This window comes from Pelmatolapia mariae, linkage group LG2 (assembly GCF_036321145.2).
Source record: "Pelmatolapia mariae isolate MD_Pm_ZW linkage group LG2, Pm_UMD_F_2, whole genome shotgun sequence".
NCBI lineage: Eukaryota > Metazoa > Chordata > Actinopteri > Cichliformes > Cichlidae > Pelmatolapia > Pelmatolapia mariae.
This window is the reverse complement of record NC_086228.1, coordinates 16,267,767-16,280,362: the sequence shown is the minus strand read 5'-3', so window position 1 is coordinate 16,280,362 and position 12,596 is coordinate 16,267,767. Positions and strand designations below refer to the sequence as shown.

General features: G+C 39.0%; 2 long non-coding RNA genes across 2 annotated transcripts; both read right to left on the bottom strand.

Annotated features, from left to right (window-relative positions):
• Positions 1 to 8,700: 8,700 nt before the first annotated feature.
• LOC134635801 (uncharacterized) lies at positions 8,701 to 9,716 on the bottom strand. Its single transcript, XR_010094980.2, has 2 exons — positions 9,372 to 9,716; positions 8,701 to 8,913 (listed from the first exon to the last, which is right to left on the bottom strand). It is a non-coding gene; the product is annotated as an uncharacterized LOC134635801 (long non-coding RNA).
• A 141-nt stretch (positions 9,717 to 9,857) lies between these two features.
• LOC134635796 (uncharacterized) lies at positions 9,858 to 11,645 on the bottom strand. Its single transcript, XR_010094979.2, has 5 exons — positions 11,457 to 11,645; positions 10,685 to 10,796; positions 10,271 to 10,373; positions 10,006 to 10,157; positions 9,858 to 9,892 (listed from the first exon to the last, which is right to left on the bottom strand). It is a non-coding gene; the product is annotated as an uncharacterized LOC134635796 (long non-coding RNA).
• Positions 11,646 to 12,596: the final 951 nt, after the last annotated feature.

The following is a 12,596-nucleotide window of genomic DNA, read 5'->3' as shown; positions in this document are numbered from 1 at the left end:
AACGAGGTAAGCTTCTGTCTTGCTAGCTTGCGCTGCGCTCAGTGGATCTGCGCTGGACAGTGCAGCCTAGGCGGAGTAGTCGAACGCAGATCCACTGAGCTCTCAACACAGACAGCATCGTCAGAAGAAAAGTTGATAAAATAAATTAAAAATCTTGTATTGATCGATACACATGCATACCGAACCGAAAGCACTGTATCGAACGGTTCAATATCGATACGAGTATCGTTGCACCCCTAATATATATATATATATATTAAAAAAAAAAACCTCTACACTCAAGGTTGATGAAAATGAAAAAGGGTCAAAGGATTGCAATCAACAATGGCAATCTCAGTCTCAGTACCTCCAACTAAGGCTGTTCTATATCATGCAGCCCTGTTCTATTTTAATGATAAGGGAAAGGAAAAACCTTCTCCTACCTTTAATTTCTTTTGATTTATGTACCTCTCTATCAAACATCCTCTGTAAAGGATCATTTCTCATATAAATTGCCAAATCCTGGTTTTACCATTACATTGTGTGATCCCGTGTCCTCCAATGGCATACTAAATGTTACTGGTCTCACATTTATTTGAATAACTGTTCTTTTTTCAACTAATACATGTCTATAGCCATATATCTGGTATTGGAAAGGCTGAAAACTTTAAAAAGAAAAAAAAAACATGCAAAAAGATCAGTTGAAAAAAATACCACGGCTCTGTGCCTGTTCATGTCATGGTATGTTTGGTGGACCCAAATGCAGGATTCACAGCTTTCTTGTTCTACAAATTACAGATTCACAAAGGTAGAGCAGAATTTGAGCAAAATAACACTAATATTAACAAACTGACATACAGAATATACAACATGAGAGTGCAACAAGAAACTGAAGAAAACTGAGGGCTTAAACACACATGAGGTAAACATGAGGCAAAATACACACATGAGGGTGGAACACAGCAGGGAACACAGGTGAACCAAATCTGACTAAAGAGACAGGGGAAGCAAAACTGAAAATATCGGCACAAGACAGGGGAGTAACAAAATAAAGCAGGAAGTAACACACAGTGAGACTCATTTTAATTTTATGTTTCATTGCACTAGGACATTAATGCAGAAAATGATGTCTCCTCTCAATATCCAAGTCTGATTTGAATAATTGCATTCAAAGTGCATCATGTGACCCATATTCCTGAGGGCAAATGATCCTTTTGCCCTTGATATGTCTGTTCATGTAGTCATAAAATAATTTTCATGACCTCGTAGAGTAATGCCTCTTGATCTTTACCTACAAATTTATTTAATGAATTTTTTAAAGAAATGAGAGTCATCAGTAATCTGAGTGTGTAATATGTATGTATATATAACTCTGGAGACATACATTGGTGGCGACTTTTACACTATATGCGCCTGAGCAATCAGTCAACCTTCACTATAACTTTACATGCTGTGTCACTTGGCTGAGTTACTGTGGTTCCTAAATGCTTCTACTTTACAAAGTTGATCATGGAATATCTAGGAGAGAGGAAATTTCATGATCTGAGATCTTTCAGTATCCTATTACAGTACCACAATTGAGCGGAGCAGCACAGAGCTACAGTGGTTAGCACTGTTCCCTGAGTTTGGCTTCACCATCTGGCCAGCGGCCTTTCTGTGTGGAGTTTGCATGTTTTCCTCATGTTTTCGAGGCTTCTCTCTGGGTACCCCGGTTTTCTCCCACAGTCCAAACACAGGCAATTGCAGGGGTTAAATAAATAGGTGGTTTTAAATTGCCCATGGGTGTGAATATAAAAGGTTGTCTGCAGAGGTGAAGTATTACTTTATTACTGAACTACAAATACTTCCTTTCCCGTACTTAAGTAGAATTTTCAGCTGTGTGTACTTTACTTGAGCATTTATTTTTCGGACATTTTTTTTACTTCCTACATTTTAACAGAAATATCTGTATGTACATTTTCAAAACAGGTTCATTACTTCAGGTTTATTTGTATAATTTATTAGCATTTAGACTTGGTATGTAGCTAACTACAGAAGAGGAGGAAGCATAAAGGGGGTCACATTTTTTAACTGTCAGGTAGTTTTAAATGCAATGTGTCTAACAGCTCAACAAACATCAGCAAACACACAAATTATGTGTATTTTGTTTGACAGTGTATTAGCTAAAGGTCCAGCTGCTGTATATTCAGAAACGAGACAAGAATGATAGCTTCACTCAGAGATGGAGAAAGAAGTAAGAAAGAGGACCAGAGAGAAAGAAAGTTAGATTTAAAGGGAAGGACTGCTCAGTGACAACTAATAAACTGCACATTTAAAGATTACATGTCATCCTTTTTAATCACATACTAGATCTGTATATGATGTCTTTTTATAAAGTATGCATTTTCATATTCTGAAATATGCTGCAAAATAAACTGAGTATACAAACTTTGTGTTATTCAAATGTTGCATGAAAATACTGGGTAGTTTTGTGCGGGATAAACAGGTAAGCTTGCAGTACTGTGGTGAATTCACAGTAAAGCACTGTGTTGGATTGTTGAACAGTGGCTGTGGTGCTCATGGTCAGAGTTGGGTTACATCAAGTATAGTATTTTAATTTGCATTTAAGCTGATTCTTAGATTAAATCACTGAATTCCACCTTTATACCAATTGTATACAGTCTAGTATCAAGACTATATACAGTACAATATACTGTCACTGTAGGAAATGGCAATCAGCAAAGCTGGCTCATGAAATAACTGCATCACATTGAAGTCAGTTATGTAAATTCACAAACAGCAGCAGGTTAGCTCATTACAGCCTGTAGATAAAGAAAATCTACTGGGGCTCACATTAAAAAATTAAAGTCAACCTCTGCAACAGAAAATTGCTTCTTTTTTTTTAATTCTCTTTCACTGCTTGTGTCCTACATAACAGATCCAAGCTAAATACGTTCATTAGAATCTGATTTAGATTTAAATAACATATATATTCTTTATAATATTATTTTGTTGTTTTTATTATATAGTAATATAGCACAAGCTTCAATTACCTTTGCATAAAAATACATAGCTACTTTTTTACGTTGACTACATTTCAGATTCTGTACTTTTGCACTTTTATTGAGTAAAGAAGTCGATTCAGTGCTTCTTTGGAGTCTTAACACAAGTTTCTGTACTTCTATGTAAGTAAAGAATATATGTACTTTAGCCACCTCTGGTTGTCTTTATCTCTGTGTAAGCTCTGGGCCAGGTGGCGAAGAGAATGGCTGGATCTTTGATATTTGTCTGTATCTAACTCTTAGCTTTGTGTAGGTTTGCATGAAGAAACCACAAGTTTTTATGTGGATCAAAATTAGTCCTCTGTGAGCCTTGAGTAATTTATAGCACCAAAAAAAAAAAATGTTAGAAAGCCATGGAAAAGCACTTCTGTTTATTAAATTTTAAAGAATACAATAAGAGTCCTAAAGTTCCTTAATGAATGATGCACTTAAAGCCAGAGAGTACAGCAGCACACTCTCTCAGCAAAATTAATTTTGCTTTGTATGCGTGGAGTGATTTTTTTTCCACCTACTTATTCCTTATTTGTCTTTTTATGGTTTTCATATGGGAAAGAAAAGACAGTAGTGTCTAATGTAAACTTAGGGAGATGTCATTATATTGTATACATGTCAGACCTTAAGGCCATGAAGATACTCCAAAATTGTGGCTTCTCATGGCATTTCCCTTCAAACTTCCAGTCTGGAATTCCAAGTCCAAGCTCCCTCCCTCCCTATGAATGGACAGCAGTGCGATCGTTAAAAAAATATGAGCAAAGAAACACCCCGAGGGGCCACAATATGGAACTGAATCACTCTGATTTCCAGCCGGCGGATTAAAAATAAATTGTGTCTAAAATATTCAGGGGGACGTTATTAGTGCAGCTTTGCAGTTTCTTTCCTCCATCAAGCAGCTCCACGGTCGAACTGCTTTGGTTGCCTGAGGTTTCGGGTTCATGCATGCGCCTAAATTCATGTAAAAAAAAAAAAAGAAGAAAAAAAAGGGTAGGACTGGGAAAACAATATAATTGAAAACAGTAACAAGCAAAGAGTAAAAACTGTAATGAAAAAGATAGCGACTGAAGTGACATGTAAATCATGTAACAATAAACTGTGAACTCCTTACATATGTAAGCCCTTATGTTAGAGCCAGGTCTATTCTAAGGTTAAAGGCTTTGAATAGAGACCATATGTGCTCTATTTCAGAAACAAAGTTAAGTCTTTATATCGCATCCAAAAGTACAAAATGTCTTCATGCAAATGTATAGTTATTTGATCTGAGTGATATGAGTCATGTTATAGTATTCTTTTGCTACACTCAGATCAAATAAATATACATTGCATGGTATACATATATATCATGCAATGATATTGCACTGATTACTATATTGCAAACATCTATATACTTTTCACAACACATTATAAATAATACTGTGATTTAAGGTTTTAAACAAAGATATGTTACAGGTTACATATAAGATTACAGCCCTACTATGAGCAAATATACACTGTTTGTAATGAAGTGATATACACCACACTGGGTAAACTCAGAAAGCAATAAGAGAAGAGAAGCCATATGTCTCTGCTGTTAGCTCTTTTCATACTGTTAGCTCAGATTTACTTCAGAACATGAAAGCATGTTTAGAGATGCTTCGAGCTGTCTGGGATTCCTTCGCCTAGTGTATTCTGCATGTCACTGAGGATAAACCTCCTTGGATAAAAGTAACCATAAAGGGTTTTTATCTGTAGCGTGCCAGTGAGCTGCAGTGCAGGTCAGGTCAGAGTACTGTTCATGTTGAAAAAATATAGTTTGAAATGGTTGAAATTGTAGCCAGGGTGTAAAAACTTTGGGTCTTTCTTATATTAATTAAGTTATTTCATACTGTAAAACAAAAGCTTATGTTGCATGCTTATGTTAGATTTAGTCCAGTCTACCCAGGCTCAGAAGCTTATACTTCTGAGATTACAACCAAGCTGAAAAAAAATCGGATCAGATCTGAATGTTTAGTGACAATTTTGAAAGCACCGCCTATAGCAGGATCTGAAAGTAAAGAGTCTGGAGTTCATGGAAGAGCATATGGCATCTGGATGCAAGCTAAAATTAAGTGAGCAATTTTGTTTAATTTTAGCTTTGCAAGGTAGGAAACTGAAGACCAAATACTATGAAGCTTTTGCATGGGGTTACAGCCCATATGCACTGCCATAAGCAATATTTGTAATTATTCTGGGTGCAGATATCATATTGCTAAACCACATCTCAAGAAATATGGATGGATGAAGGACTCTTACCAGCTCCTGCTGAAGAAGGTATCGAGGAAATTTGAAATAACAAGCTATCATTTGTCTTGGAAAGGACAATCCGTCCGTTAGTTGAACCCTGGATACAGGAGAAACAATGCGGTTTTCGTCCTGGTCATGGAACACTGGACCAGCTCTTTATCCTCTCAAGGATACTTGATGGTGCATGGGAGTTTGCCCAGCCAGTCTACATGTGTTTTGTGGACTTGGAGAAGGCACTCAACCATGTCCCTCGGGCTGTCCTGTGGGGGGTGCTCCGGGAGTATGGGGTGTTTGGCCCATTGCTTATGGGCCATTCAACCCTTATACAACTGTTGCAAGAGCTTGGTCCGCATAGCCGGCAATAAGTCAGACTCGTTCCTGGTGGGTGATGGGCTCCGCCAGGGCTGCCCTTTGTCACAGTTCTTAATGTTTATGGACAGAATTTCTAGGCGTAGCCAAGTGGCGGAAGGGTTTCACTTGGGTGGTCTCAGAATCTCATCTCTGCTTTTCGCGGACGATGTGGTTCTGTTGGCCTCCAACTAATTTTGGAATGGTTCGCAGCCAAGTGTGAAGTTGTGGGAATGAGAATCAGCACCTCCAAATCATAGGCCATGATCCTCAGCTAGAAAAGGCTGGAGTTCCCACTGCAGGTTGGGGAGTTCCTGCCCCAAGTGGAATAGTTTAAGTATCTCGGGATCTTGTTCACAAGTGATGGGAGAAGGGAGCTGGAGATCGACAGACGGATTGGTGCTGTGGCTGCAGTCATGTGGACGCTGTACCAGTCTGTTGTGGTGAAGAGAGAGCTGAGTGTAAAAGCAAAGCTCTCAATTTACCGGTCGATCTATGTCCCTACCCTCACCTATGGTCACGAGCTGTGGATAATGAGCAAAAGAATGAGATTGTGGATACAAGCAGCAGAAATGGCCTTCCTCCAAAGGATGGCTGGCCTCTTCCTTAGAGATAGGGTGAGACGTTCAGCCATCCGGGAGGGGCTCAGAGAGAGCCGTTGCTCCTCCATATCAAAAGGAGCCAGTTGAGGTGGCTCGGGTATCTGACAAGGATGCCTCCTGGGAGCCTCCCGGGTGAGGTGTTCTGGGCATGCTCCCTCAGACAAGCTGGATGAGATGGCTGGGGAGAGGAAGGTCTGGGCTTCTCTGCTTAGGCTGCTGCCCCCGAGACCCAGCCTCGGATAAGCGGAAGAAGATGGATGGATGGATGGATGGATGGCTATCATTTGTATTAATCAGGAGGGCATTAAAGTACAACCATATTCCTAAAGGAAACAAAACATTTACATTTACATGTATATTATGTGAATGTTGTTTCGAAATAAATTTTGCGTAATGTGTTGGAATCTGTTGTCATGCACACCTGTGAATAAGTTCTGACCAAACAGAAATAGTGTGTCTAATATTTATGTCTTTTACAAAGACTGTGTAGAAGACCAATAATTATGTTTTTTTATTTATTTGTTGTTTATGAACAGTTGTTTTGTCAGCTTGCTATATATAGTGATGTATGTAGAAAAGAATAATGATACATTAACACATGTCTCTGTGTTTTTATACATGAACAAAGTGAACAAGCACCGTAGGCCCATAAAGTGAGTTTTGTTTTTAACAAGCCAAGACTACTTGGATCCTCTGACATTGGATCCAAGTAGTAAATCACTGACAGTGGCGATGTCTCTCCTAGAGCTGTGGGTCAGTGATGTCTGTCAGAATGAAAGCTTTCAAAATGTAGACAGCTACCTGTATTTTCGATCTAGATGGGTAAACAATGCCATAATGTAGGAGGTGAAGAAAAATAAATTGCTAGTTAAAGTGAAGGTAAGTGTTACATACCTAGCTTTAATGAACTACCACACTTAAGTCTAACATTTTGGTGATTTGTACTTTTACAGTATAGGGTCAGAAAAGTTCCCATAGTAGTAATTTTTCACATTATCATTGTGTCCTAACTAGGGCTGCCACAAACGATTATTTTGATAGTCGACTAGTCACCGATTATTTTTGCGATTAGTCGACTAATCAGATCGTGCATCCATTGGACGTAAAACGTACAGCTTATTGCACCAGCATGCATCAGCTCTTATATAACTATCATTAGCTTACAGCTTTAAGTGTTTAAAGTATGTGCTAACTAAAAATAAAGACAAGATGATAGTTTATTAAATTTTAATGAAATTTGCAGATTGTTTCGGTGCAGTTTAATAAACTCCTTGCTATCTAAAATATAACGGGACAGTATATTCTCGAGCATCTCACACTTCTGATAACCAGTTGTCTGCTTGACGTTTATTCAGCTGTGTAAAAACTATAACTTTAATCTCAGGCAAACCGATTTACTCATGAACAAATAAAATACTAAAAAAAAGCCAAACAATAACATTTTTAAGTTATCTAAGTGACTTATGTATGTTTAACCTGAGTAGCGAAAGACGGCGGTGGGTTTGAAAACCATTTGCCGGGAGTCCGGTGTTCTCACGGGCTCTAGTGAGCCTTTCCCCCGGCTAGCTATCGAGCTAGTGGTTAACAGACGTCTCCAAAAACGTCGGAGCGCTTTTGAAAATATGTGGTGTCTTGATAAACTGAGCAGATATTTGAGGTTTACACAGTTACATTCTCGCCTGAAAATATGTTAAACGTTTATTTTGTAACCCAGAAAGAATAATAAGAGTAATATTAAAACTAACTAGCTGCCGCCATTGTTGGAAACTGAGCTGGGCTGCGCTATGAATTCTGGGACAGAGCTACTTCTTCTTCTTCGGGGTTTAACGGCAGCTGGCATCCATCTTCTGTTTCAGTCCGTTATTACACTCTTAAATCCTACTACTTATTCCTGCATCTTTTGTGATCTTACAAAGCTTCAAACGACGCGTCGACTATTAAATCAGTCGTCGACGATTTTGATAGTCGACGTAATCGTGACTAGTCGACTAATCGTGGCAGCCCTAGTCCTAACTGTTAAGTTGACCAAGTATTTCTCCAATGTCACGTAAATCATTCTGCCAGTTTAAATGAGCCGCCAATGACAGCAGGGATTGTTGTTGGGAAGCAGGGATTGGTGCGATTTGGCCTCTGAAGCCCGTTTTCCATTAGTACCCAGATAGCAAGGAAACATTGAAACAATGTTGAGTCAATATCAGGCGACGTCATTGAAGCAACGTTGAAGTGTGACGTTGACCCAACATCACTCTTGCACCCATTTTTAACGTTGAAACAACGTCAGGTTTTGATGTTGAATCAATGTTGAAACCTGACATTGATTCGACGTTATATTTTCTAACACTGTTGACATTGAAACAATGTCAGATTCTGATATTGAAACACTGTTGAGATATGGTATTGATTTTCCACCTCTTTCGCACAGTTGCTTTTTATTGAAAAAAACCAAAAAACCAAAAAAGGTCAATAGACATGTATCATTTGCAAAATACTTTATTAAAAGACAAAGTTTCCTATTTACATTTCTATGTTTCACGTCACTTTTTATTATTTACTCCGGGATGGGGATGGATGATGTGCTTCCTGCGCGCCACCCGTACGATCTGGATCATATCTGAGCCATTTCTGGACTGCTTGAGCAAAGACCAACTCAGACATAGAGTTCGCCCCTACCTGCTGCGCCAGGCCATCTAGGACAAAAAATAGACACACACACAAAAAAAGGGAATTAGAGCACATGAATAAGCTCTTGTTAATTGTCTTCAGCAGGGAGAAAGTATGTAAACTCCTAGGCTGATAAACATGAAAGTCACCAGGCGGAAATCAGCAAACTGCCGCATTTGATTCCCAAAGAGCTATAAGCTGAAAATGCGATATGTCTTAGCATGGTGTGCCGTGTATCCTTTAAAAAAAAAAAAGAAAACATGGGTCCTCGGGCTGTACAAAGTGTACAACCCGAGGACAAAACAAGCCGAAGACCAAAGACTCCATCTCCAGATTAACCGGACATGAAAGTCTTGTTATTAAGAAAGACAAAGTAATATAGCAAAAAACAGACATAGGAAATGTGAAACGCACCCAGCACATCAATTGATCCCTTTATTGTTCACTTTAGGCTCATAAAACTACAATAAATGTTAAAACTTACCAAATATGCATCTGCACAGCGCTGTCTCTTTAAATGCCCTTTTTTGCTTTGTCTGGTCCTTGGTATTTTTTCCCTGCCCAGTTGAGTACAGAGGCCAGCTCCTTTGTAATGGCATAAACCATTACACGGCGGACTCGCACCTCCAGTGTGGTCCAGCAGCACCAATCAACGCAAAGCGTCTCACCTATAGACACATTTTATGAGATGGAATTAGCGAGTCTCATGTCTTAAATGTGTATGCAAGTGCTTGTGTGTTTACTTCATGTAATTGATGATAGAAACATGTCATTTAGTTTTCCCTAAAGCCTGATTTTCAAGTCATACAAAGAATAAACCAAAGTATTGGCAGTGCAATGTATTTCTATTCCCTTTTGTTGGATATTCATTTGTTAGTTCTTGTAACTGCTAAAAGTGTTTACTAGTTTTTGCCTGTCACATATATTTGTTATACCATGTAAACTGTGAAATTCCAAGATTTTCAAACTTGCCTTGTAATAGTGGCCTCACAGAGTCTCTGGAATCTACAGAAAAAAAAAATCACAACAAGATGACATTCAGGAGTATAAACTGGTGTTTTGAAGATAAGAGTACAATGACATTGTGATGCAGCTTTAAAGCTTTTTTAAAAGCATACCATCTATAGGGAAGACATCAGACTCTGCATGCTGGGGAGATCGCAAAGCTGTGTCGGTTTGTGCCGGAGTGGCGAAAGGTGCCGGAAGCTGGGTGGGGCATTATGATGGTTGCTATCAGTGGGCTGGGGGGCAGACTGCGGAGTGATGAGGGCTGTTTAGAAAAAGATAATTTTTTAAGTATTTAAGAATACAGACAACTTGTCAAAAAAGTTTCCTCGTGTCAGACACAGATATGTACACAGACACTAGACAGTATTTTATTACCTGGTATTTTCACTCGAGGGGCCTGGGGAAACCGTTTTTTTGTAGGCTTTCCCCACAAAAAAACTCATCCTCTGAGTCCGTATATGTGTACAGGGGATTTGGTCTAAAGAAAAGAAATTAAAAACGGTCTTAAGTAATTGTAAATATGCTTTTGGCATATTGTTTCCTAAAGTTAGTTTGATTTCTAACAACACACACAGGAAACAGAGACGTGCAAGAAGGTACAGCATACAATGAATTTTTGAAGTGCACAAGTGTACACGGCTTTGCATTTTTAAAAAGTTTACAAACTTCCACTTTTTGGACTATATTATGTGGTGATATTGCAGTATGCAAGCACCACAGATATGTATAAAAGACAAGATCATAAATTCTTAACAATCAAAGATATGTTTGTGAATATAAAGGTTTTACTTGTGCTTTCTTTTAAGACTGGTCTGGGTTTCTTCTTCGGACTGAAGGTCAGACGTATCACAGCGTTCACGTGGATATCTCTGAAGACTGCGTTCTGCTTCGTGAAATGTGCCTGGAAATACAAACACAATGTATGGCCAGACATACATTACGTGTGGACAAAAGGTGCAAACGCATAGAAAAATCAGCGGTTTCAAAAATACGCTGGTACGTGTGGACGTAGCCTTATTCATTATTCAAGGCACAAACGGAAAGTCATGTACGCGTGCAACGTAAAGTTAGGTGAGCGTGCAACGTACAGTCACGCATGCTGCGTGAGCTTTCAAACTGAGTCTAAAGTTTTCGTGTGCGAATTGAAGCGAGTGCTCTCCAATCATCAAAAGTAACAAAGTCATTGAACACGTTTATACAGTTAACTTTACGTTTATCAATCATATATCACAGATTTAGAATTTTTTGTAGTACTAAGCAACTACAGAGCGAAAGTCTGGGTCAAGCGCCGAGGCGACGGCAAGAACAAAGGAAACCTCGAAGCGTTAAAGCTAGCTTTGTAAGGGAATATAACGAAGAAATTATGAAACAAAAATGTTTTCTTTGTTGATATACTTTGTTCGCAGTGCAATTTATTTGTTGCCGGATTGTAAGAAGTAGACACAATTTAAATAACAGTAAAAAAAACTCGTTAATGTACAACATTAACAAGTTTTTTTTTACTGTTATTCAAATGCAAACATGGAAATACCGAGTAGGAAAAAAAATCATTCATTCTTACCTTATACTAATCATGGTGCAGGCCAGTGCAGTGCATGAACTGATGCCTTCTCCGGTCAATTCCGCTGAGAGTAAATTAAATGTCCCGCTCTACTGTAGAAGACAATGAATACCGGGGGAGGGGGGGGTGTACCAATGTGAGAGGGGTGCTGCGGAATAGTCCAAGTGATCGCTGCTTTAATTTCCCGGTCAACTATACATAAATTGCACGTAGACACGATTTTTTAAAGCTGGTGAACTAGACCAAGTCATTGATAACAAATGAACAATAAATCTACTTTCTCTGGTACTTTATACCCGATCAGTTGCAAAGCAATTTAATGCTCAACTACAAATCGATGGTTTTTGATGGTGACCGGAGCCGAATGATCGTCAACTATAAATAGACGTTTTCTCGACGTTGTTGTTGTCACCTGGTCGACTATAAATAGATCAAATATCAATGACAAAAAAACAACGGTGAATCAACATCGTTACAACGTCTCTATAGTAAGACCGTCGGTTTACCACAGTATTTCAACGTTGTTACAACATTGGCATTTCAACCCCGACCATATACGACGGTTCGGATGAAAAATCAACATAGATTCAATGTCGTCTTGCTATCTGGGTACCTACTTGGATCGACTCAGGTCGGTTCACCATGGTTTTTAAGGGATTTCTATTAGGTGATAGTATCTGGTACTAGGTACTACAATAGTACCCACTCAGCCAGGGCTCCAAGTGATCCGAGCAGCAAATGTGAAGTCACAGGCTGGTCAGTGGCATCACTTGATGAGTGCTGAGAGCATCTAATTCACAAAAATCAAAACAGCCATTCTTTAGAACCATGCAACAAAGGAAATGGGCACAAAAAACAACACCATGGTGCCTGAGCCTGATGAAAAGCCACGGACTGAGCACCAGGTATATCGTCACCTCGGCATTTACCTTTGCTGTAGCATTCGTATCCCATTCTAATTACATCACAGGATGCTCTGCAGCGTTGCTATGATGACAACCACGCACATTAGGTATTACAGGATTTTAATGGAAAACCAGCAGATCCAATTCGAGTCATGGCGAATCGGATTGGCTGGTGCTACATCTGAGTGTGGCAAGTTGATCTGAGTAGGTACTAATGGAAAAGGGGCTTAAGACA